A 23,181-nucleotide genomic window follows, 5' to 3' on the forward strand; every position below is an offset into this window, starting at 1 on the left:
CGAAATTCAATGTATATTTTATTAAATGGACAATCGTTTTGTAGCGTCCTGTATGTGTCATCTATGCTGTTCAATTTCCATGTAAAACAACTTTTTCTTCCTAGCGTTTTGGTAATCTTTTGCCTTAAAATATACCCGTTAATTTGGAAAGACATTTTTGTTACGATACTTACAAATGTTGTATATGCGCTTCTCTACAAATCCAATTTATCTGTAGATCATCTATAATGTTAATTTTAGGGTCAGTAATACCACAGATACTCAAATAGATCAGCTGTAGGTAATATAAGGTCAGGGAAAATATGTTGCAAAAATCTAGTTTTTTTAACTCACTTTGAATATCATTAACAAAGTATATAATATCTTCTTAGTACAATGATAATTTTCGTCCAACAAATAATAATATCTTTGATAATAATAATGATAATAATTATAATAATAAAATACTGCAGGAATTGGAATTGGAATTGTCATTAATAAAAATATGAAGAAAGAAAAAGAAGAAGACGGCTAAATGTCACTGAACCTGGTGAAAAAACAACTGTACAACAACAAAAAAAAAAAAAAAAAAAAAAAAAAAAAAAAAAAAAAAAAAAAAAAAGAAAAATAAAAAAAAACATTTACTATATCTTTTTAAAGTGGTTTTTGTATAGGTAAAATTAAAAGACGAAACAGATATTAGGAACGAGTCTAAAATATTCCACTTAACATATAAAAAATCTGTAAAGGTATTTTCAATACAATTTACAAGTGCTATATTGCTAAGGGAATATCATATATATAATTGCCGGTATTAGTTTATGATCTTGTATATGGAAGCTGGTAGCATTAATTAGTTTATGACCTTATATAAAGTAGCCGGTAGTCTTAATTAATTTATGACCTTGTATATGGTGTCTGCTGGCCTGTTTTTGTTTCTGTCAATATATATGGTGACTGATGACCTTAATCAGTTGTTGGCATTGTAAATGATGTCTCTGGGCTTAATCTACTTACGACTATGTATAATGATGCTGATGGCCATAAGTTTAAGTTTATGTCTATGTATACGGTTGATGATGGCCTTAATTAGTTTTATGACCTTGTTTATTGCGGCTGATTGCCTATAATTAATTTGTGACCTTGTACACGGGGGTATTTGTCTTACTTTGTTTATGTCCATGTATACGGTATCTGATGGCCTTAATTAGTTTTTGACCTTGTTTATGGTGGTTGATTGCCTTAATTAGTTGTTGTCTATGTATATGGTACCTGATGGCCTTAATTAGTTTATGACCTTGTATATGGTGGTTGATTGCCTTTATTATTTTTTGTCTATGTATTCGGTATCTGATGGCCTTAATTAGTTTTTGACCTTGTATATGGTGGTTGATTGCCTTAATTAGTTGTTGTCTATGTATATGGTACCTGATGGCCTTAATTAGTTTATGACCTTGTATATGGTGGCTGATTGCCTTAATTAAACCATGACCTAGTACATGGTGGCCGATTGCCTAAATAAGTTCTTGTCCATGTATACGGTGGCACTATATGATCTTGTATATGATGGTTGATGGTCTTTATTAGTTACTGTCTATGTATATGATGGCTGACGGCCTTAATTAGTTTATGACCTTATATACGATGGCTGATGAATTAATTAGTTTATAACATTGTATATGATGGCTTTCGTCAGTTTATAACCTAGTATATGGTGGTTGATGGCTTAAATAATTTATGACCTTGTGTATGATGGTTGATGGACTTAATTAGTTTCTGTCCATGTATACGGTGCCTGATTGCTCTAATTGATTTATGACCTTGTATATGGTGCCTGACGGCCTTAATGACATTTTGAAAAAGCATAGACAGGATAATTGCCCTTAACATCCATATTTACTTAAAGTGACACATAATAAGCTCATAAAAACCTGACGACATATCTTATTTTGAATAGACATGCCATATATGTGAAATGATTTAAAATAAACTTAATTTGAAATTAACCATAAAACAGGTTTCATACAAAAACGTTCCCTTAAACAACTACAGACGTTGAAAAAATGATCAAAATACTAAAGTTTAATTACAATTTAAAATAAGCATACGAGAGTAAAGAAAATTAGAACGGGATTTCTAAACTGAACGTGCGAAATATTCTTTTTTTGAGAAAAAGCTACTTAGTCGGATTAGTGATACCCCATTAAAATATTTAACCCAGCATTGTTGGTTCCAGCCAAATACATTTCATTTGATAAACGTTTAATCAACAAATTCATCAGGCTTGCCAAAAAAGATTTAAGCAATATCTTGTCCGCCATCTTGAAGTCTGTAAGATTTATCTTTTTCGGACCCCGTGATCCACATTTGTGGTAAATTGTTAGACCAGGAAAACGTATTTATTAGTTCTGGATAAATGTACCACTCGCACTCAAACATATTCTAATACAAAAGCCTAGCAATATGAACTAAAATAAAACTATAACAAGCTGTCGCTAATACAAAGTCTGAAATTCCATTAAATTTCATCTTCTTTAAAGAACCGTCGGATTAAACAAATATTATTTCTTAAGTATAGAATTCATTGGCATCTGATATTGCTTTCTGTCGAACAGTGCTAAAAACGAATGACTTTGAAGATTATTATCACAATTTTGCAAAAAGGTTAATTCAAATTTGTGCGGAGTGAATCTGTTTTTGTAAAGGTGCAGTAATCTTTAACTGAATGATTGTTGCAACGGAAGAACACCAGTATCAGGTGCCACGGAGCGTTTTGATTTATTGAATATGTGTGTTGAAATTTCGAATTACATGCCTTGAGTACGGAAAAAAACAACAGATAAGTAAACCTGAATAAGAAATTCGAAATGTCGATTTACGACACTCGAATTTTCGAATTTCTTCACATAACATTTTCGAGGTATGAAATGTGCCGCGCCATGAGAAAACTAACAAAGTGCGTTTGCCAGTCTTGTCAGGATCCATGCTGTCCACTTTCAAATCCTATTGCACTTAGAGAAACCGCGGATGCGCAGACTGGTATGGGTCCATGCTGGTCGCAATTGCACTATGCTGGTTTTGTCATGACGCGGCTCAAATCAATTATTTTGAGACACTTAAAATGATCTTTAGATTTACTTATTCGACATTCGACTTCGTATCTTGTATATTTATCCGCAAAATGTTTGACGTCCTTTCGAGCTTAAGATGCTACCACGTTTTAGAGTTATGGTGAGTGACAAAAATATTCTGTTGTTTTCCAAAAAAAAAAAAGTTATGATTCAAATTATTTTTTGTCTTTACTCATCAGAAAGGAATTATACTTCTGCTACATGATTTTTGATTCCCTTATTATTAACAATAAACTAAAACAATAGAAGTTCGTACATGACTTCAATGAGCTCAACAAAACAATTTCAAGCACAACTGTTGAAATGGATTTTATTGTAATGATACACACTACAATGTCTTACCAAGCCCCATGTTGTTCTTTGACGATCTCTTATGAAAGAATTGGAACCACTGCCTTACCCTTGCATTATCGTAAGAGGCGACTAATAGGGTCTTAACACTTGGTTTTGCAGTAACTCTGTGATTCCAGCAGGTATGCAAATTTTGATTCCATACCTCGTTATATTTCGATGTAAATCAGATGTGGAACCAAAATTTGTAGTCCTGTTTGGCGCCATATAACCTATACTGTGTTGGTGTGCCGTAAAACCTAAATAAATAAATAAATACCAAGATACTTATAAGACAACGTAAAACTATGTAAAAATGGACAGACAAAAATGATTTTGACAGATCAAGAAAATTGTGTTTTTAAATGGCTCTTCTGTGTGTTAGCCTCCATTCCATAAATTAAAACAATAAAAGAACTGACTGTTTACGTACTGTCATTCGTTCTATCCGGTCCATTAACAAATTCTAATTTCCAATCACCTGGCACCAATTAGGGCTACGTTGAAATTAGACAACGTAGATACCGTATTTTCACATTATAAAACTTAATTATATAATGAGCGCATATTTTGTTTGTATTTTTTATAACTATTTTGTATTAAGGTACATTCTATAGCAAAAATATCGACATTTTAGTGCTTGTCTTTACAACCATTTTGCGATTTTTTACTGAAGAATTACATAATTTGATGAATGAAATGCCTATTGAAAATGATTTAGCTCTACTTTGAAGTATATATATTGAAAAACAAATGCCAACTTGTACCCAAAAATCCGGACAGAAGACAGAAAAAAATATTTTAAGGTGGTCATATTTTTTCAAAATTGACAGCTGCTACATTCAAGCATTATTCTGCCTAAAATTGTGACCAAAACGTACCTAGATAATATATCTACTTCCTGCGATCAATCAATTTTTAAATAAATTTGATGAAAGTGCCTTTTTATAGTCGATAATTTCAGATAATTTTATTTTCTCTTTTTTTTCATGCAGACACCATCATTTCACAACTAATTTGAGATGAACATGCGTATCTATGACAAAAATCCATAATATCATTACAAGGGCAATACACATAAAAGTTTTATTTTTAGAAACGGTTGCAGTCACAAAGTAACTGACAGAATAAAATGTAAATTTCAGCATATTTTGTCACACAAAAATGTGTTAGTGCGTAGAAATGTGATCAGGTTGAGCACATGGCCTTATGGATTTCATGATTTTCGGCGCTTAACGTGAAAACAGTTAAAGCACAGGATTCACAAACATTAAATTTATGCTTAAACCTATATGCGATACATTATGCATATAATTATAATTCACGATAATATCGCACATGGAAGTAACTGGAATAAATTTGAACTATTTCCTTCGGAAGTTTACATGACTGTCTTGTCAAAAGGCCTCCCTCGTGTTTACATATTTTGACAGGTCGAGTTGTTCTGGGACTAGGAACAATGGTAAGTGCAATATAGATTTATATAAATTAATTATTTTTACAACGAGCTCTTGAAAAGTAAGGTTGATTATCAGTCGACTCTATTTCAAGATCTGAGAATGATTTGCTTATTTTTGGGCGGAGAACATAGCATTATGCATGCTTGAATCACTGCCACCATAGATTAGCATTGGATCCACTGGTAGATCTACAACAAATCATTCTCAGATCTTGAAATAGGGTCGATGCAGAATTAACGCATTGTTTCAGAGACATAGATAGTGAATCGATCAGAATAGACAGAATAGTCATTGTCATACAAAAAAAACGTTGATGTACTTTTTGCATACGAATTGACATAATTTGAACATAGACTCTGCATTTATGCCATAAAATATGTCTGATCGGACGTGCTGAATCATCCGGCAAAAACCATCAATATTTTTAAAGTAACATTAATTAGAATCAAGGTCTACTGTGCATTTAATCCGTCATGTGTTTGTTTCAGATGAATGAATACCTGCACCATGGAAACAATGTCATTTGCAAACTTTTTGAACCTGTGATGGGCGTTCACATTGACATTTCTTGTTCAACAGAAATACATGATGTCGACCAACAGTACAGCTAGGTAAATTTCAATGTTCTATATATATTCTACAATAATTTTGTAAAAAAAAAGAACAATGTCTATAAGTAAGCCAAAGACAGGACACCTCTGCATAGCTGACAAGGGCAAGGGTCTGAATGAAGCATGATCATGCACCAGAATATGAACACATTTATACATTTATACAATGGAATGAAATAACGTACAGTAGGCCTATATTACAGCAAGATGTGATTAATAAATAGTATCATAATTATATATTTTACATGGCATGCATGAATTGTTCAACTTCGTAAATCAACTGTGCTGTAGACCTACAGAATCAGCATAAAGAAATGAAGCTACATGAGTAGTTTTAAGATACATTAATCCACACTTGTCAAGGTTCCATTAATAATGCTGATTTCCTTATATGGGTGGTTTTCAAAATAATGAAGCTTTGCACATTTAACACAAAATACTTCTTTTCATTAACTACATTTTATTCTTACCAATAGCTTACCAATAGCTCATGTCTTGTGATGGAAGCCCCTTCATAAAAAATAGTGATACATTTAAAAGTTGAACACTACAATTTCATAACCCCATTACTTTTCTTAAGTCATAATGTTTTTCTAAGATCTTTATCCTTACAGCTTTGAAGATACCTTATGATTTTATTGTTTTATAAATCAACTTTCTCAGAATCTTCATATATGTCTATACACCCAAAAATGTCTCTTGTAAGTATTCTTTAAATAAAATGGGTTTTTACTAAGTCTTTATTTCCCACTAAATGGAAGTTACAATGGTTACAAAAGCAGCTTTCAGCTTCACATATTAAGCCAAAGTGACGTCCCCTGTGCACCTTTTTTTGACATTCATCAGTTATCATAGCATTTATACTGTAATATGTTGTGGCAATTCTATATTCTTAGCAGTGTGTAAGTTAAATGCAGGCATTACTTGATAATTAAGCATTATATAAGAATCCAAGCACAATTTAAATTTTAGTTTTTGCATTTTTCTCAAGTTTTCAGGTTTAAAAGGGGAAACATCAATTTTAATTAAAGTTTACCTACATACGTAAATATTCAGTAGTATTGTGTAGTTGAAAGAGTTTTACTTACTATGAATATATTCCATGAATATATATTTTGATGCATTTGTCCCCTGCGCATCTTCTTAAAATTAGTAGCATTATAAAGATGTATGAATTTTACCATTCCATTTTACCATGCATGGCATTTTGTCATTTTTCTACTCTGAATAAGAAGTGCATGTAAACTAAATGATTTCAATGTGTTAATTGTGTTTAAAGTCACTTATTTTTCATTTAAAGCATTACATGTTGCTGAATTTTCATGTTTGTGTTGTGAACATTTTCACCATTAATCTTGTTTTGAACAGAAAAACTAATACTTAATGAATATTACACTGATTTTCAGTATGTGTCCCCTGTGCATCTCTTAAAAATCACCAGACATTTTTGAAATTTGGAATATGGTTTATAAACCTGCAAAATGTGAGAAAAAAAAAGTTTTATAATAATATGTTAATTATTTTTCATTCAGCAACAACTTTTCTAGGTAAAATTTTATTTTATGTCAGATTTGTGCAGAAAGGGTGATTTTAAAAACCAAAGTCCACAAACATTTATTAAATAAGTTTCAAACTATACACAAACACCTATTCATATATGTTGAAAAACATTTACTGTTATGCATATTTCCTTGTCATAAAACACTGCAATATTTATCACCCATCTTACTGGAAATTCTCTGAACTTATGAACTGAAGGCTGTTCAAAATATTATCTGATTGGTATTTCTCAACACTTTCTCAAAGTTGTATATTTCCTTGAAATTTGAATTATTTGCTATCATAAAAAATAGGTGACCACCAAAAGAAATAGATTTGAATTTCCAACCCCTACGTCACACTTTTGCTTCATTATTTTGAAAACCACCAAATTGAATATGTTTCCTCATAGTTTTTTTTATACTATACTATACTTATTTCAGATGAAGATATAAATTTATTCAAAGAAATAATGGGACAATGAATGCTAAAATTGCCAAGAAGAAGACTGCCAATTTACACACCATTTTATACAGGTAGGTGTTTAAAAGTGTTTTGAAAATAGATATGGCATTCAGCATTTATTTTACAAACTATAATAACTGATTTTAGAATTATGTTATGCACATTGTACTTTTAAATTGTTTTTAATGTGACGTGTCAGAAATTTATAGAGAAATCACAGTTAATTGTGAAAGAAAAATTTATGTATATATAAATGTACATGTTGGGCTTCTTTTTAGTTACAGTATGATATGGTGAACAAAATGCCTCAATGTAGCCAGTTCTGGAGCTTTGGCTAGACTATGAACAGTAGACATCAAAAGGTACAGGACAGTTTAGAGCTGCATTTATTAATTTTTATATGCAATTACTTTTTATCAGTTCAAATGAAACTTGGTACATCAGCATGAAGTGGACAGGCACATATTGTCAGGACTATCAAATTTGATTATTTGTTTCTTCAGTTATTATGTCATTTTCATTTTCAAATTGTCATATCATAGCTTCCTTCAAACCTTTTGCATTAAAACTCTTTTTCTGCAGATTCCATCATATTCAAATGGATCATGGTATGCTTCATGGCCAAGCAGCAGAATTATACACATACTATAGTGGATTTTACATCTGATGACAGTTTTCTAAAGTTATGGTCCTTTTAGAATCTTGAATTAAATGAAAGAGTTACAGTTTCTTTTCTTTTGTTCTTTATGTACTCAGCTCCTCTCCCACTTTCTATCCAATGCCCTTGAAACTTGTAATACACTTTTACCTTAAATGTAAAATTAAGGCCTTTATCTATTTTAGCCTAAAATCTAAATCTGGAGTGTTATGCCCCTTTTTATATTATAAGAATTATATTTCATCTCCACCTACAGTTTTCATACTGTGTCACAGTGCAAAAGTAAGTTGATCTGAAATTATCAACATGAAGTAGGCATGCACATATTGCAAGACTTCATTTCAGGTTACTTTTTATTGAGTGATGTACTTTAAAATATCACAAATACACTTGTACATTGTGTATGCCTACTCACAGTTTCAAACAATTCATAAGAAATTTAGTATACATTATGGACATGAAGTGATCATGTGCCTATATATAGTGTTAGTTGAAAATGGAGATGCATGAAAAAAACAAAGAAAAATATCAAACAGGGAATGCCACGCACCAAAAACGTAGCCTCCGCAAAACGAAACCCCCAGCACGCAGACGCGTGCACCACACACACACACACACACACACACACACAAAGCCAACACATAAGGACAAAACGAACAACACACACGCACACAAAGCCAACACAAGACGAAACGAACAAACAAAGGAACACAGTGGGGCACCGCCTTGGAACGGTCAGTGGCAAAAACACAACTGGGAGCTTAAACCGTTTATGGTGCACCTAACCTCACTCTTACCCCCACCATGTTCCAAAGACATGGGACAGTGTAAATAAAAGTAATCCCCTCCAGGTGAATCTCTTACACACGTAAAGGAAACAAAAAGGCATGTCATGTAAAACACAAAAATGCTCGTGTATAAATATATAAAAAACAAACCTTAAGAACCAAAAACGTATGTACTCAATGCCTTTTCAGAAGACAGAGCAACAAGAGAAACACCCTTAAGGGCCCGACGAAACAGGCCAGAAGACAAATATCAAAACAGTTCAGTCCCGGTAGGATTTAAAAACTGCTTATCATAGAGTCCTCCCCTCTTCCGTCAGACGCAATCAAAGAGGGAAGCGTAGTGTCCAACTGTAAACGGGTTGAACACTAAACATGCGGTATGTCTACAAAACAGTTGGGTCATAACCTCTTTTAATAAAACGTTTGATAATCTTTCCAAACACATTTGGAAAATTACCGTGACCCAAGATCTTACGAAGTTTGTAAACCACATCCCCATAAAAACGGGTTTTAGAAATACCTTCTCGCAGAAGTGTCTTTAAATTACTATTGAATTTTAAAACTAAATCAAATTACGATAATAAAATTTAGCAAAATATTTACGCAATTGTAATAACGGTAGCCTTGCTGAAGAAGTTTACCTGTAATATATTTGATTACGTTCGTTGAAATGCTTGACATGACTACACGCTCTGGCAAACCGAATTAACTGAGAAATATATACCCCATAAGATGTAGCCTGAGGTAAGACATACAGACAAATATATATCATCTGTTTGAATTCAAAGCTGTATTTCTTAGTCTTTATTACTTGTGTAAGGCACTGTTTTTCCACTTCTTAATGACATTTTCTTGATAATGTCTGTCAGACTGATAATATTATAATTGTAAGATTTTACATTCTAAAATTTTGTGTTTTATGAACATATAAAACATGTTAAGTTTATACTAGTGTAAAAATGGCTAAATTTTTCCATTTCAGATGATCATCTGAAGGGCCACAATTGTTTAAAGCACTGGTCAACGAAAACTGAACTATTTGATGGATCATACATCTGCAGAATGTACTACCATATTTCCAGAATCAGAGAAATAGAAATATCAAGTATTAGAGAGAAAGAAAAGTATGCATCATGTATGAAGAACTGCCTAAGAATAATTTGCAAAATACATTGAAATCTAACAATTGCTAATTGCATAAGGAAGTTAAGGAAGGTGTACTCTTCTGGAAAATATGTGTCCAGTGCAACATTTCTTTTCCAATTTTGTGAGCATAATTCTGAATAAAAATTGCAACATGGCTACAGGGATAATACAAAAGGTTTCATCTTATTTCCAAACACATTGGGGGAATCAGAGAAGAAATATCAAGAATTAGGGAAAAAGAAATAATTGTCATGAATGAAGAACTTGCTTTTTATTAATTTACAAAATACTTTTTATCCTCACAACAGTTAATGATATTATGAATATGGTAGTTAAAAGTGTGGCCTTAATCTTCAACTTCTCTGAGCATAGTTCTACATAAGAATTGTAACTTTATAAAATAGTCTTGTAGAAAAAGTGTAAGACTTTCATACTTGTTTTATAGAAAATGTTTCTGGATGTTTCAATGTAAGTTAGCTAGACCCAGACCACTAGCTCCTAAGTCAAGGTTACACTCAGATGTCAAAGGTTAAAAGGGTCTGATTCTGTCTGGTCAATAATTGCAATACATAAAGGGATTTTGGAATTACTCGGCATAAATGTTCACCATAAAGAGACAACGTGTTATGCGCACGACACAAACCCTTGCTCCAAGGTCAAGGTCACACTTAGAGGTCAAAGGTTAATAGAGTCTTTTTGGTGTCTGGTCAATAACTCTGCGATCCATGAAGGAACTTTTAGATAACTTGGCATAAATGTTCACCATAATGAAACCAGGTGTCATGGCCAAGACCAAGACCCCTAGCTCGAAGGTCACACTTGGAGGCCAAAGGTCAGATACAAAAATGACTTTGTCCGTAGCATTTCTTGTTCATGCATGGAGGGATTTTGATGTACAATGGCAAAAATGTTCATCATCATGATATGATGTGTCATGAGTAAGAACCAGGACCCTAATCCTTTGCTGTTACTATAAATAGCTATTTCTGTAAAGTTCTATTCTATTAACCCTTATCATGCTGAACATGATTTATTCTGTCTTTGCGACCAGTGTAGATCATGATCAGCCTGCACATCCATGCAGTCTGATGATGATCAGCACTGTTCGCCATTCAATCAGTATATTTGGTAAGCATCCCGTTTAACAGTTAATGGTACTGTCCAATTGAAAAATGGACAAGTTCATTATATAGAAATTCAGCAGGGTAAGGGTTATATTAGCCCTAGGAGAAAATTGGGACTACTTTCTGTAGTACAACACGCATGTTACATCCAATTGTTGATGTATTTTGACGTAAGGCTACCTGATAAGTACTTTTGTGTGGACTTAGATTTTTTTCAGATTAACTTCTCTTTGTTGTCACTATAAACAATATATAGACAACTTTTTATAATTGACCGCAGGGAGAAATCGAGACCATTTCTAGCTCCACTATTTGGAGAATAGGGGGGCTATACTACTCGCCCCGGCTCGGCGTCGGCGCTACCCTTCTTGGTTAAAGTTTTTCGGCAACCTTTGTTTTTCTGTCATATCTTTGTTACTATTGCTTGTATCTTACTGTAACTTCACATAAACATTGTCCAGTATACAAACAATATATGTGCAGGGGCTGAGACCATTATGCCCAAGGTCAAGGTCACCAAGGTGTTATACTTAGATTATTTTTAAGGTTAAAGTTTTTCGGCAACTTTTGTTTTTCTGTCATATCTTTGTTACTATTGCTTATATCTTACTGTAACTTCACATAAACAGTGTCCAGTATACAAACAAAGTATGTGTAGGGGCTGAGCCCATCATACCGAAGGTCAAGGTCACCAAGGTGTTATACTTAGGTTATTTTTAAGGTTAAAGTTTTTCGGCAACCTTTGTTTTTCTGTCATATCTTTGTTACTATTGCTTATATCTTAATGTAACTTCACATAAACATTGTCCAGTATACAAACAAAGTATGTGTAGGGGCTGAGCCCATTATACCCAAGGTCAAGGTCACCAAGGTGTTATACTTAGGTTATTTTTAAGGTTAAAGTATTTCGGCAACCTTTGTTTTCCTGTCATATCTTTGTTAATATTGCTTATATCTTACTGTAACTTCACATAAACATTGTCCAGTATACAAACAAAGTTTGTATAGGGGCTGAGCCTATTATACCCAAGGTCAAGGTCACCAAGGTGTTATACTTAGGTTATTTTTAAGGTTAAAGTTTTTCGGCAACCTTTGTTTTTCTGTCATATCTTTGTTACTGTTGCTTATATCTTACTGTAACTTTAAATAAACATTGTCCGGTATATAAACAAAGTATGTGCAGTGCTGGGCCCATTATACCCAAGGTTAAGGTCAACAAGGTCTTACACTTAGGTTATTTTTAAGGTTAAAGTTTTTCGGCAACCTTTGTTTTTCTGTCATATCTTTGTTACTTTTGCTTATATCATTCTGTAAGTTCAACTTTGTCCAGTATACAAACAAAGTATGTGTAAGGGCTGAGCCCATTATACCCAAGGTCAAGGTCAACAAGGAGTTAGAATTATTTTCATGTTATTTTTTCCGAAAGCTTTGTTTATAGACATATCTTTGGTATTTTAAAAGATAACGACTTGAAATTAAAAGTATTTGTTTATGATCATCTGCATGTGTGGCTACATACCCCATAACTCTAATTGTGTTTTTGATAGAATTATGCCCCTTTTGTACTTAAACTTTTTTGCAATTTTCGCTCTCTGAATACTACTTTAATGCAATATAAGATAAAGACTTGAAACTTTAAACGTATCTTTATCATCATCATCTGCATGTGTGGTAACAATCCCCTTAACTTTGATTTGTATTTTTGACCAAATTATGCCCCTTTTATACTAAAATTATTTACAAACTTTGTTTTCTGGACATAAATTTGGTGCTATATAAGATAATTACTTGAAACTCAAAATATATCTAGCTTGTGTTGTAACAATCCTAATAACTCAGATTTGTGTATTTGATGGAATTATGCCCCTTGGTGTATCTTCCTTTTAAGGTAGAGGTCTCTTATTCAGACATATATTCATTTTACTGTCAAATCCCCGAACAGCTCTTGTACTGTGTTACTGTATTTTAAGGTACCTCTTCTGGTAAGGAGTTTTTTGTGGACTTAAAACATCAAAACTTACTTCCCTCTGTTGCTACTATATAAAACGATTATTCTTGAAACTTTTTACGCTGGTTGTTAGAATTGGATATGTCATTGTTTTGGCTTTCTGTCTACCAAACTTATAGTTTTGTACAGAAAATGTTTTATTATATTATCTTTCTGACGAGCAATATATTTAACAGCCTGGCACTCTTGTTTTATTTTGTTCATGCCAAGATGCTGTATTGGCATACAGTATGTATGATGAAAATGTCCTTAGGCAGGGGACGTTGCTAACCCTGTTACAAATTCTTGTTGTTGTTTTTTCTGGAGTTCTTGCCCTATTTGATCTTGAACTAATTCATCACATCGTGAACTCGTGAACTTAAGTCGAACAAATCCATCCAACTGAATTGAAACTAGGTATACATCAGAAGCATGAAATGAATATGTACATGTTGCCCTGACTTTTATGATCGATTATTTTGTCTTGAGTTGTGGCCCTTCTTTAACGACGGATGACAACTACATTGTAGTTTCCTTCTCTTCATTTCAAATAAAACTTGTTAAGCATCATAAACGTTATGTAGACATGCGCATTTGTTTCTTGTTCAGTTGTTTAACTTCTATATATTTTTCCTTAATAACATTATTGACCCGTCGTTATTATAAGTTATTGAATGAGATATTTTTGTCGACATCATTCTAGTCCGCTTTGCAACCTCCTTGAAGGAATATTGTCAAACTATACCGATAAGGGGAATAGTTTGCTTCCTTTTGTAGCACAACTGTCTATGCATTATTGTGCCTTTCTCATATACATAACACTTTTATTTGTGTGAACATGCATGAATTTGTTATACTGCAAAATAAAACAGTCATCATTGATTACTTTACTTGTCGTCAATTTCATCCTTTTTATCGTAAATAGCACAGTCATACACAGAAGATGCTGTATACTAAACATATTTTCTCAAAATTCAGACCAAAAATTCTATCAGATGCCACCATTACATAACTATATTTCAAACTTTTGCAGGGGGAGAACACCCTGACTCCTACTCACGCTGGGAGCTATGTGTCTCGCTGGTGACACATTCTTTCTAAACTGTTGCCTCGCTGCATCAAATAAAGGCATTTCTGGATCCGGACTAGCCTTGGAAGCCGTTGACAATAATTGTCAGAAGAAATCTTACCTACATTAAAGATCCAACTTAAATTGTGCTAATTAATGTTAATTGGCATTCATCCGAGTTTCTGATATTGTCAATTTGCAGGTAGAAAAATGGTTAGAAATTGTCAGACTGGATTCCCAGGCTAGATCCGTCCTGCTCTTAAATATGATAAAGGCCTTTAAGGTCGATGTCGGAAGAGGGATCTAGTAAAATTTTACAACATTTAAGCTTATCAACGACTTCGGCAGAGATTATGAAGTTTATCTGTTGTCAGGCTTAAGATGCAGGCATACTAAAACTCCAAAACGAAAGCCGTTTTTGTACAATAAAACTCCATCAAGTTTGAATAAATAGTTCAAATGGTTATGAATGTTGTACAGTAATCATTTCTGCGTACAGACTGAAGTATTACCATTAGTAGATTCATATCGGAGGTCGTGGGTGTGGGTGTGGGGGGGGAGGGGAGAGGAGGTGGGGGGGGGGGGGGGGGCACCGGGTCGCTCCCGCCTCTAAAATCGCCGGAGCATAGGTAATTTGTCTTATGTTCTGGGTAAAATAATTGCAAAATATACATTTTTTCTCGCTTGCTACGCTCGATAACTTAATTTGTCTTCTGTTCTGGGTTAAACATAAAAAATGCATTTTTATCTCTATCTCAGGTAATTTGTCTTACTTGTTTTTTTTTTTTTTTATTTTTTTTTTTTATTTTTTTTTAGTGATGGAAAAAATGCATTTTTTTTCTCGCTCGCTATGCTGGCACATTTGAAATCTGACAGTTTGCATGAGCTCCAAAAAAAAAAACTTTCATTTTAGTCCTAGGTAAACCCTCTCCATGAAAATCCTCAAAAAACGAACGGCTAAGAAATTCCGAGATACTCGCGCAAGAATAAGTCTGACAATTCATAAGACGTGACTATAATTAGCATGTTATTTGTGTTGATTTTGTCACAAAACCTGTCCTTTGTCAATAACAAATAAAGTACCCCCAGAACGCCCAGAATGCACCAAATGGATATATTATTTTCATAGTTTTCCGGGGAATCATGCCCCCGGACCCCCCTATTTGCTCTAGTCTTCAAATATTTTACGCCTCCTCTTACACCAAATACTGTATCCGCCCCTGAGGTAGTCAATTTTTTTTAAAAACTTTATGGATGGAAGAATTTTTTACAAAGTTTGGAACGATAACGCTTTTATCATATTAAGTAGACCGTTTGAAAAAATGTTGGATAGTTCAATGAATCAGATATTCTAGATTTCATTTCAGGTTGTAGAATATTTTGAAAAAAAAATTGATTATTCTTCGAATACTTTTTGACTGTACTATTAGAATAGTGTTACTGAATCTATAAAATCTGCCGAGAATGATTAACGGGATAAAGAACTCTCCCTTCAGGTAAACGGCGTGAAGAACTATCCTTTATTTTATTTGGCGGGAATCGAGCACGTTTTCACCGTGCAATATTAGTATTTATAGTAACAAAAATGTAGTCCGTCATGTCAACAAAACATGATGAAAACAATCTTTTGAAGCATTTTAAAGTATATTTTCAATCGTAAATTGTCAGCCTTTTAGAAATGTTTGGGTAATTTAAAGGGTGGCAGGAACTAGATACATGTCTTGTCTGTCTATTAATGCATTTTAAATGGACTCCGTATGTATTTTGAAGCAACCCTTGATTTTGAAAAAAACATGACCAATTTTGTTATCAAATTCGTCGTCGTACGACTTATGAAAGAGTCGTAGTCGTAGTTTGATTATCTAGTCGTATACTTCGTTCCAAGACGAATCTATTGGTGAATACTTTTTATGACTTTTGTCCAGTAACAAACCCGCCAGTCTTAATTATTTAGACCAACTATTTTTCCGATAGAATGAACCTTAAAGTATTGCTACAATATCTTAACCGTGGCATGTCCTTAAAGATGGTAATGGGATTTCATTATTGAGTCTTAGAAAGTAAAATTTTAAAATGGATACATTTACCTACACAGCCATAGATTGTACTCTGCATTAGAAGACTAGAGAGTTATGTATGATCTATCCTGCCCGAACGGCTAATCCAGATTTCAAGCTTATTTAGGATGTATACATATATTTACATGTATAGTACATTCTGGTTGTAGGGACTCAGAAAACAAGAGCTGTCTGATGACAGCGCGCTCGACTATTCGAAGAATTGATTGAAGAATGGGGTCAAAACATTTCCACAGATATTCAGACAAAAGAAATAAATAGATTAGACAAACAATGTTCCTGTATTTCTTTGATTTCGATGAGTCTTGCACTAAATGGCAATGTATGAACCAATTTCAAAGTCCAAAAAGGGCCATAATTCAGTCAAAATAGTTATGTACTCTTGCCTACAGATGGAAATCATAATGATAAACAAGTGTTCAAAGTTTAAAAGCCATATGTCAAATAGTTTTGACAAAACGTGGACTTGTATGAAAACAGAACCAATTTCGAAGTCCAAAAAGGGCCATAATTCAGCCAAAATAGATGATAGAGTTATGTACTCTTTCCTACAGATAGAGACTATTATACTAAACAAGTGATAAAAGTTTCAAAGCCATATGTCAAACACTTTACAAAAAATATGAACTGGTACGAAAAACTTAACCAAGATTTCTAAGTCAAAAGGGGCCATAATTCAGCCAAAATCCTTGATGGAGTTATGTACCCTTGTCTATAACTGGATATGGTGATGGTAAACAGGTGTTGAAAGTTTCAAAGCTTTATCTCAAAAGACTTTGTCAAAATATGAACTGGTACGAAAAACTTAACCAAGATTTCTAAGTCGAAAGGGGCCATAATTCAGCCAAAATCCTTGATGGAGTTATGTACTCTTGTCTATAACTGGCCATGGTGATGGTAAACAAGTGTTGAAAGTTTCAAAGCTTTATCTCAAAAGACTTTGTCAAAATATGAACTGGTACGAAAAACTTAACCAAGATTTCTGAGTCGAAAGGGGCCATAATTCAGCCAAAATCCTTGATGGAGTTGTGTACTCTTGCCTATAACTGGTCATGGTGATGGTAAACAAGTGTTGAAAGTTTCAAAGGTTTATCTTAAAGACTTTGTCAAAATATGAACTGGTACGAAAAACTTAACCATGATTTCTAAGTCAAAAGGGGCCATAATTCAGCCAAAATCCTTGATGGAGTTATGTGCACTTGCCTATAACTGGCCATGGTGATGGTAAACAAGTATTGAAAGTTTCAAAGCTTTATCTCAAAAGACTTTGTCAACATGTGGACTGGTACGAAAAACTTAACCAAGGTGTGACGCCGACGCCGACACCGACACCGACACCGACACCGACGCCGACGCCGTGGTGAGTAGGATAGCTCTACTTATTCTTCGAATAGTCGAGCTAAAAATGACATATAATGAACACTTCCCGGTCACGTTATATGACGTCATCTAAAAAATAAACAGGTGCCCGATCCAGGTCGCACTCTCGTTTATATTGTTTTGTCATGAGCCCAAACTGGGTCTTGTTTATTTGGAAGTAAGACAACTTTTCGGCTCTTTCAATAAGGGCTTTAACCTGATAGAGAAGCAGACAGTTTTATTTTTATTTAATAAAATTTAATTGAATAAATGTGTTATTATCATGTACCAATAACTTAAGAAATATTTATTTTGGACATAACTCAATGAAAATAAAAAAAAAAAAAATATTCCCTGTTACTATATTTATATGCACTGAGACATCTTATGTTATTAACTGTTTATGAATAAATGCTTTCTTATACATTTGCTTCAAATGTTTAAAGCCAAAGCAGGTCAGTGTTAATTTGATTTCGTGAAGCAGTTAATACTTTTGTTTCAGTCAGTCAAGATAGGGTTATAAGCGAGTGCGATTTTCCACTACCAGTCAAGTAACATAAAGCAGAAAATTGTGTAGAAAAAACACTAATTACAATATGTCGCAAACCATTTGATCATATTTAACTTTCTGCTGTTTTTCTGATGCATCAAACGATATAATTATACAATTGAAATAACCAAAAAGGCCAAGCGATGAATAATCTTTGATTATATTGGAGTCACAAAAATAGTCAGACGACACAGAGTGGTTGATTACTACTTCTAACCGGACACAAGAAATGAAATAATGTTTAGTATTTTATTATCAAAAATATTAAAATAACTCAGTTTCCACGACTATATTGGACTTACGACAATTAATCAAATGACTTCCATCTCGACATCCTAGTGGAAATCCTGCATCGTCAACGTCGTATATACATTTCTGTGTAACTGGAAAAGTCTGCCCATTCTCAGCACAAGAAAGTTCACCCTTGATATGTGATAAGTAATCGTTAACTGAAACATAAATATATGAATCATGCTAAAACAGCCCTATTCATGTCCCCATTAAACAAAGAAGACTGAAATTGTGTGATATTATGCAACACACGCGCACGCACGCACGCACACACACAATTTGTACGCCGCAATTATGATACATAGCCTCAAACGTCACAGCGGAGCGCCGGAAAAGAAAACCACACAACAACAGCAAAATGTTTGGTGAATATCTTCAAAAATGTAGATAATATACATTGCTTGGTTTGATTCGAAATGATATATCTAAAACATTGATTTTCTATTGAAAAATATCTTTGCCGTTCAGGCGCGTATTATTGTATCACTCGAAATGCGCCCTAGTGATATAATTCCTTCGCATCTGAACTGACAGCAATGATTTATCCAACGGCAAATCACTTAATGAGATATGTCATTTCTTTAATACAATGTAACACCTCTATTTCATATGAGTAAAAATTACACGTAGACGACGCTGAAGTGTCTATTGATATTTACTTTTGCCTTACTTTATTTTCTCATTTTATCTAGTTTTTCTGATAAGAAACAACCTTAACGTAGATTCCATAGAGGCATAAAACCCAGCAAAGTGAAATAATAGCAAACTCGGCTTACCTTTGTCCGTTCTTGGTAACAGAAGATGCAACTTTGGGCGTTTGTTGCACTTGCAACTTGTCTTTATCAGAATTCTTGGATGATTATTCATACGTATTTCATACTTACGAGAACATTTTAAAGGTTCCTTCTGTATTCAACTCTAACATTGTCAATATTTTTCGCGAAAATATAACACTGCATTTTCCACCATTTTCTCAGTTTTAATTTGAAGAGCTTTATCATTGTACTAACTGAAGATTTGTACAAATCACTTGAAAAGCTTCCAATTGAAAATACGGGAATTATTCAATTAACAGTGTTATTATTTCTAAATCTTGTATATTATGTTACATTCATTAAACACATTTATCTATATTTTCATCAATCACCGCTTAGGATGTTTACAACATGTATAACAACAGGTTTTGTAATAAAAATAGTATGTGCATACTTTGGACATTTGTGAAGTAATGAACATCATTACCTTTTTTTCTTTCAGTGCATATTGCAGGCCCTATTTGTATCAAACTGCAGTCGAATCTGTTAGGACAACGAATTCTCCTATGTTTCGTCGCCATCAATAACTTAAATTCGACAGCACTTGTTTTATAATGCGTGATGGATTTATTTTCGACAATAATATCTGCACAGGACTCAAGATATCTCTCCGCGTACGTCGGTCTTCTAAGTATAGGAAACATTGAAAAATAAGATTTGCATATTAAATAACATAAAGCTAAATCAATATTATGGTATTTTCATTAATGTTTAATATATAGATATACTAGACATAAAACATCAATACATGTTAACGCAAAAAAAGAAAGGAAAAAAATCCTCAGTGACGGCAGACTTTGTCTTTTGGTGTTCCATCAACATACGACAACACAGAAAAAATAAGACATTAAGAAATACTATTTACATATCTACTTTAGGAGGCCTTGATATTTAAATACCAACATATTTTACATAAGTAATCATTCAATACAAATTTCTCCGTGGCGTATTGGTCAAGATGGTAAGCAAGTTTTCACTGCCGAAGCATTTCGCGTTTGATTCCTGACTGAGACCTGTTTTTTACAAAATGTAGCTCACTTGAGACCAAAGTGCTTATAGTAAGCTATAGTGAGCCCGATGAGTCCGTCGTCCGCGGTCAACAATTATGTGTAAACGACATCTCCTACAAAACCACAGAATGGAATTTGATGAAACTTAGCCTGCATATTTCTTGGCCTTAACCGAAGTTGTTCAAATGGTTTCGCTCGCTTGCACATAGGGACCACCAGAGCTAAAAATAGAAAAATCTTCAAACGACATCTTCTTCTAAACCGATGGTCTCATTTTGAAATAATTTCACAAAATGGTCCTTTTGTAACCCTCTACCAATAAATTATACCGATTTGTCAAAAATAAAACAACAACAACAACAAAAAAAAACATGACCACCAGTGGGCGTGGTAACTTTTCGCTATATGAAAATAGTAGAAATTAAAAAAAATATTATTGTGTGAAACTGCTAGCCTCATTTTAATATCATTTTGCACAAATGGTCCTTGTGTGACCCTCTACAAAGACTTCAAATTATCCCATTTGCCAATAAACATGGCTGCCAGGGGACGTCGTCACTTTTCCCTAAATGTTTATAGCAGACACTTAGAAAATTTTCATGTATGAAACTGATAACCCGATTAGGAAGAAAAGTTTTATAAAAATTGTCCTTGTTTAATTTGCTACAAATGCTGTTTAAATTTTTCTAATTCGTCAAAAACCATAGCCGCCAGAGTTCCTAGCCACTTTCTGGTTACACTGGTAATCAACAATTTCTCTTAAATGACATCTCTTCCAAAACAACTGAGTGAATTTTGATGAAACTTTACACAAATGATCTCTGGGTAAATATACTTCAAAGGTGTTCAGTTGGTTCCGGTTTATTGAACATATGGGTCTTTCTGGTTAAAAATAATTTTTCAGCCAGCTGACTTCTAAATTCTTTTTCTCTAGAACTTTTATATTTGGCATGTGATATAAGGGGTTACTCTCCAAATTATTGTCCTAAGGTCAGACATTGTCACGTTCCAGTGTTTGACATGTACTTACTATAGTATTATATATAAGAGACTATGAAAATCTTCTTCACTTAATCCATAACAGCTAGAGCCTTCAAGTTGATACTTGGCGTTTGAAATCAGCTTTTTACTGTCTTTTGTAATTAATAAAATTATTTCTCTAGGTTCAAAAATGTTTGTGACATGTATATATAATATAAGCTAACATAGATGAAATCTAACTCTGTACATATACCATTACGTTATACAAACACACTTGAAACCTTGTACCTTGAGTGAGCGCTATAGGGTCAATGACCTTTTTGTTTCTGATTTAGCAGTTTTGAAAATAGTTAAAGAATAAAAACATCATATATTAATAGTCATAATATAATAACACAAAAAAATTTAAACATTGCAAATAATGTGAGTTTTGCATTTGATTTTTTCTTTCTCAAGTAACCTTGCAGCTGTTAGCTTTACTGTAAAAACAAATAATGTCCTTATGTTTTTGTCGATTTGCTAGCCTCACGGTCGATATCACAGTTATTTCCCTTGTAGATAAATCCGCATATCGACCCTGTTAAAACAACGTTAGGACAACAATAAAAACAAGATTTCACGGATACGCAATCATGTAGTGTACACTGCTATTTAAACTAGCTATTTGTTTATACTTTTATTGTTTCAAGGTAACAAAACCCGAGATTGCATAAAGAGTTGTTTGCAAATGTAACTACCTACAAGAAGTTATAATGATTCTGTTCTTTTGAAACTAAAAAGGTGTGTCTTACGAAAGATAAACGAAAGAAAAACTATGCCTCCCCCCACCCTCCCACCATTAAACACGCAGACATTGTAAAATGTTTCAAGTAAATGGCCATCACTCAAGTGAAATTACTAAACCATTATATTCAAAAGATATCCACAACTACGCTTAGCACTGATCACTCTAGTGAGGTTTGGTACAATTCCAACCATTGATATAGGAGAAGTAACACATATATCATATAATTTAACAAATCAAGGTTCATTTAACTCCCCTGAAAATCATTAAACCGGGACATGCCGACACTATGCAAAGATACGCTTCACAATGATGATTCTTGAGGTTTGTCGAAATTTGGTCCAATGGTATACGGCAAGTAGTGTAAGCACTCTAAAATGCGACCAATTAAGGGTCAAAGTTAAAATAACTCAACCGGAAAAATGCCGACGATATACGTTTCTATGCTTGGTACTGATTATTCCTGTAAGCGTGGTGGAAATCTGCCAGATGGATGAGAAATTGCCAAAACGTAATCAAATTTCTCAAATAGAGAGCCATGGCTTTGCTGAAATTCACATTACGGGAAATGCTAATGATATACACAACTAAGTTTGTCAAAGTTTTGTTTTATGAAGCTGCTTGTGTAGGAGCATTTGCACGGACAAAGCAAATACTGACAAATTAGAGGGTCATAACTCCAATGAAAATCACTTAACCGGAACATGCCGAAAATATTGACAATAACGCTTGGCCATAATCACTTCTGTAAGGTTAGGCTATGTTCAAGACGTAGCCAAAGTATTGAAGTATTCGAATAATTAAGGGCTAAAACTGCACTGATAATCAATGAAGGAAAATACTGACGATACGCGCAACTAAGCTTTGAAACGATCCCTTTTTGGAACGTTGTAAATCTGTAAATATAGACAGACTGACAGACGTGTAAAATTTAACTGTCTCAGTGTGAACTAAGATAGGCAGCGACAAAATAATGTCGGGGACATGTAAATGTTAACTGTGTCAGTGTGGACTGAGTCAGGCAGC

General features: G+C 33.6%; 1 long non-coding RNA gene across 1 annotated transcript; it reads left to right on the top strand.

Moving 5' to 3' along the window:
• Positions 1-4,631: 4,631 nt before the first annotated feature.
• LOC128553249 (uncharacterized) lies at positions 4,632-10,418 on the top strand. Its single transcript, XR_008369296.1, has 5 exons — positions 4,632-4,902; positions 5,389-5,511; positions 7,494-7,586; positions 7,794-7,877; positions 9,944-10,418. It is a non-coding gene; the product is annotated as an uncharacterized LOC128553249 (long non-coding RNA).
• Positions 10,419-23,181: the final 12,763 nt, after the last annotated feature.

This window comes from Mercenaria mercenaria, unplaced genomic scaffold (assembly GCF_021730395.1).
Source record: "Mercenaria mercenaria strain notata unplaced genomic scaffold, MADL_Memer_1 contig_3626, whole genome shotgun sequence".
Classification (NCBI taxonomy): domain Eukaryota; kingdom Metazoa; phylum Mollusca; class Bivalvia; order Venerida; family Veneridae; genus Mercenaria; species Mercenaria mercenaria.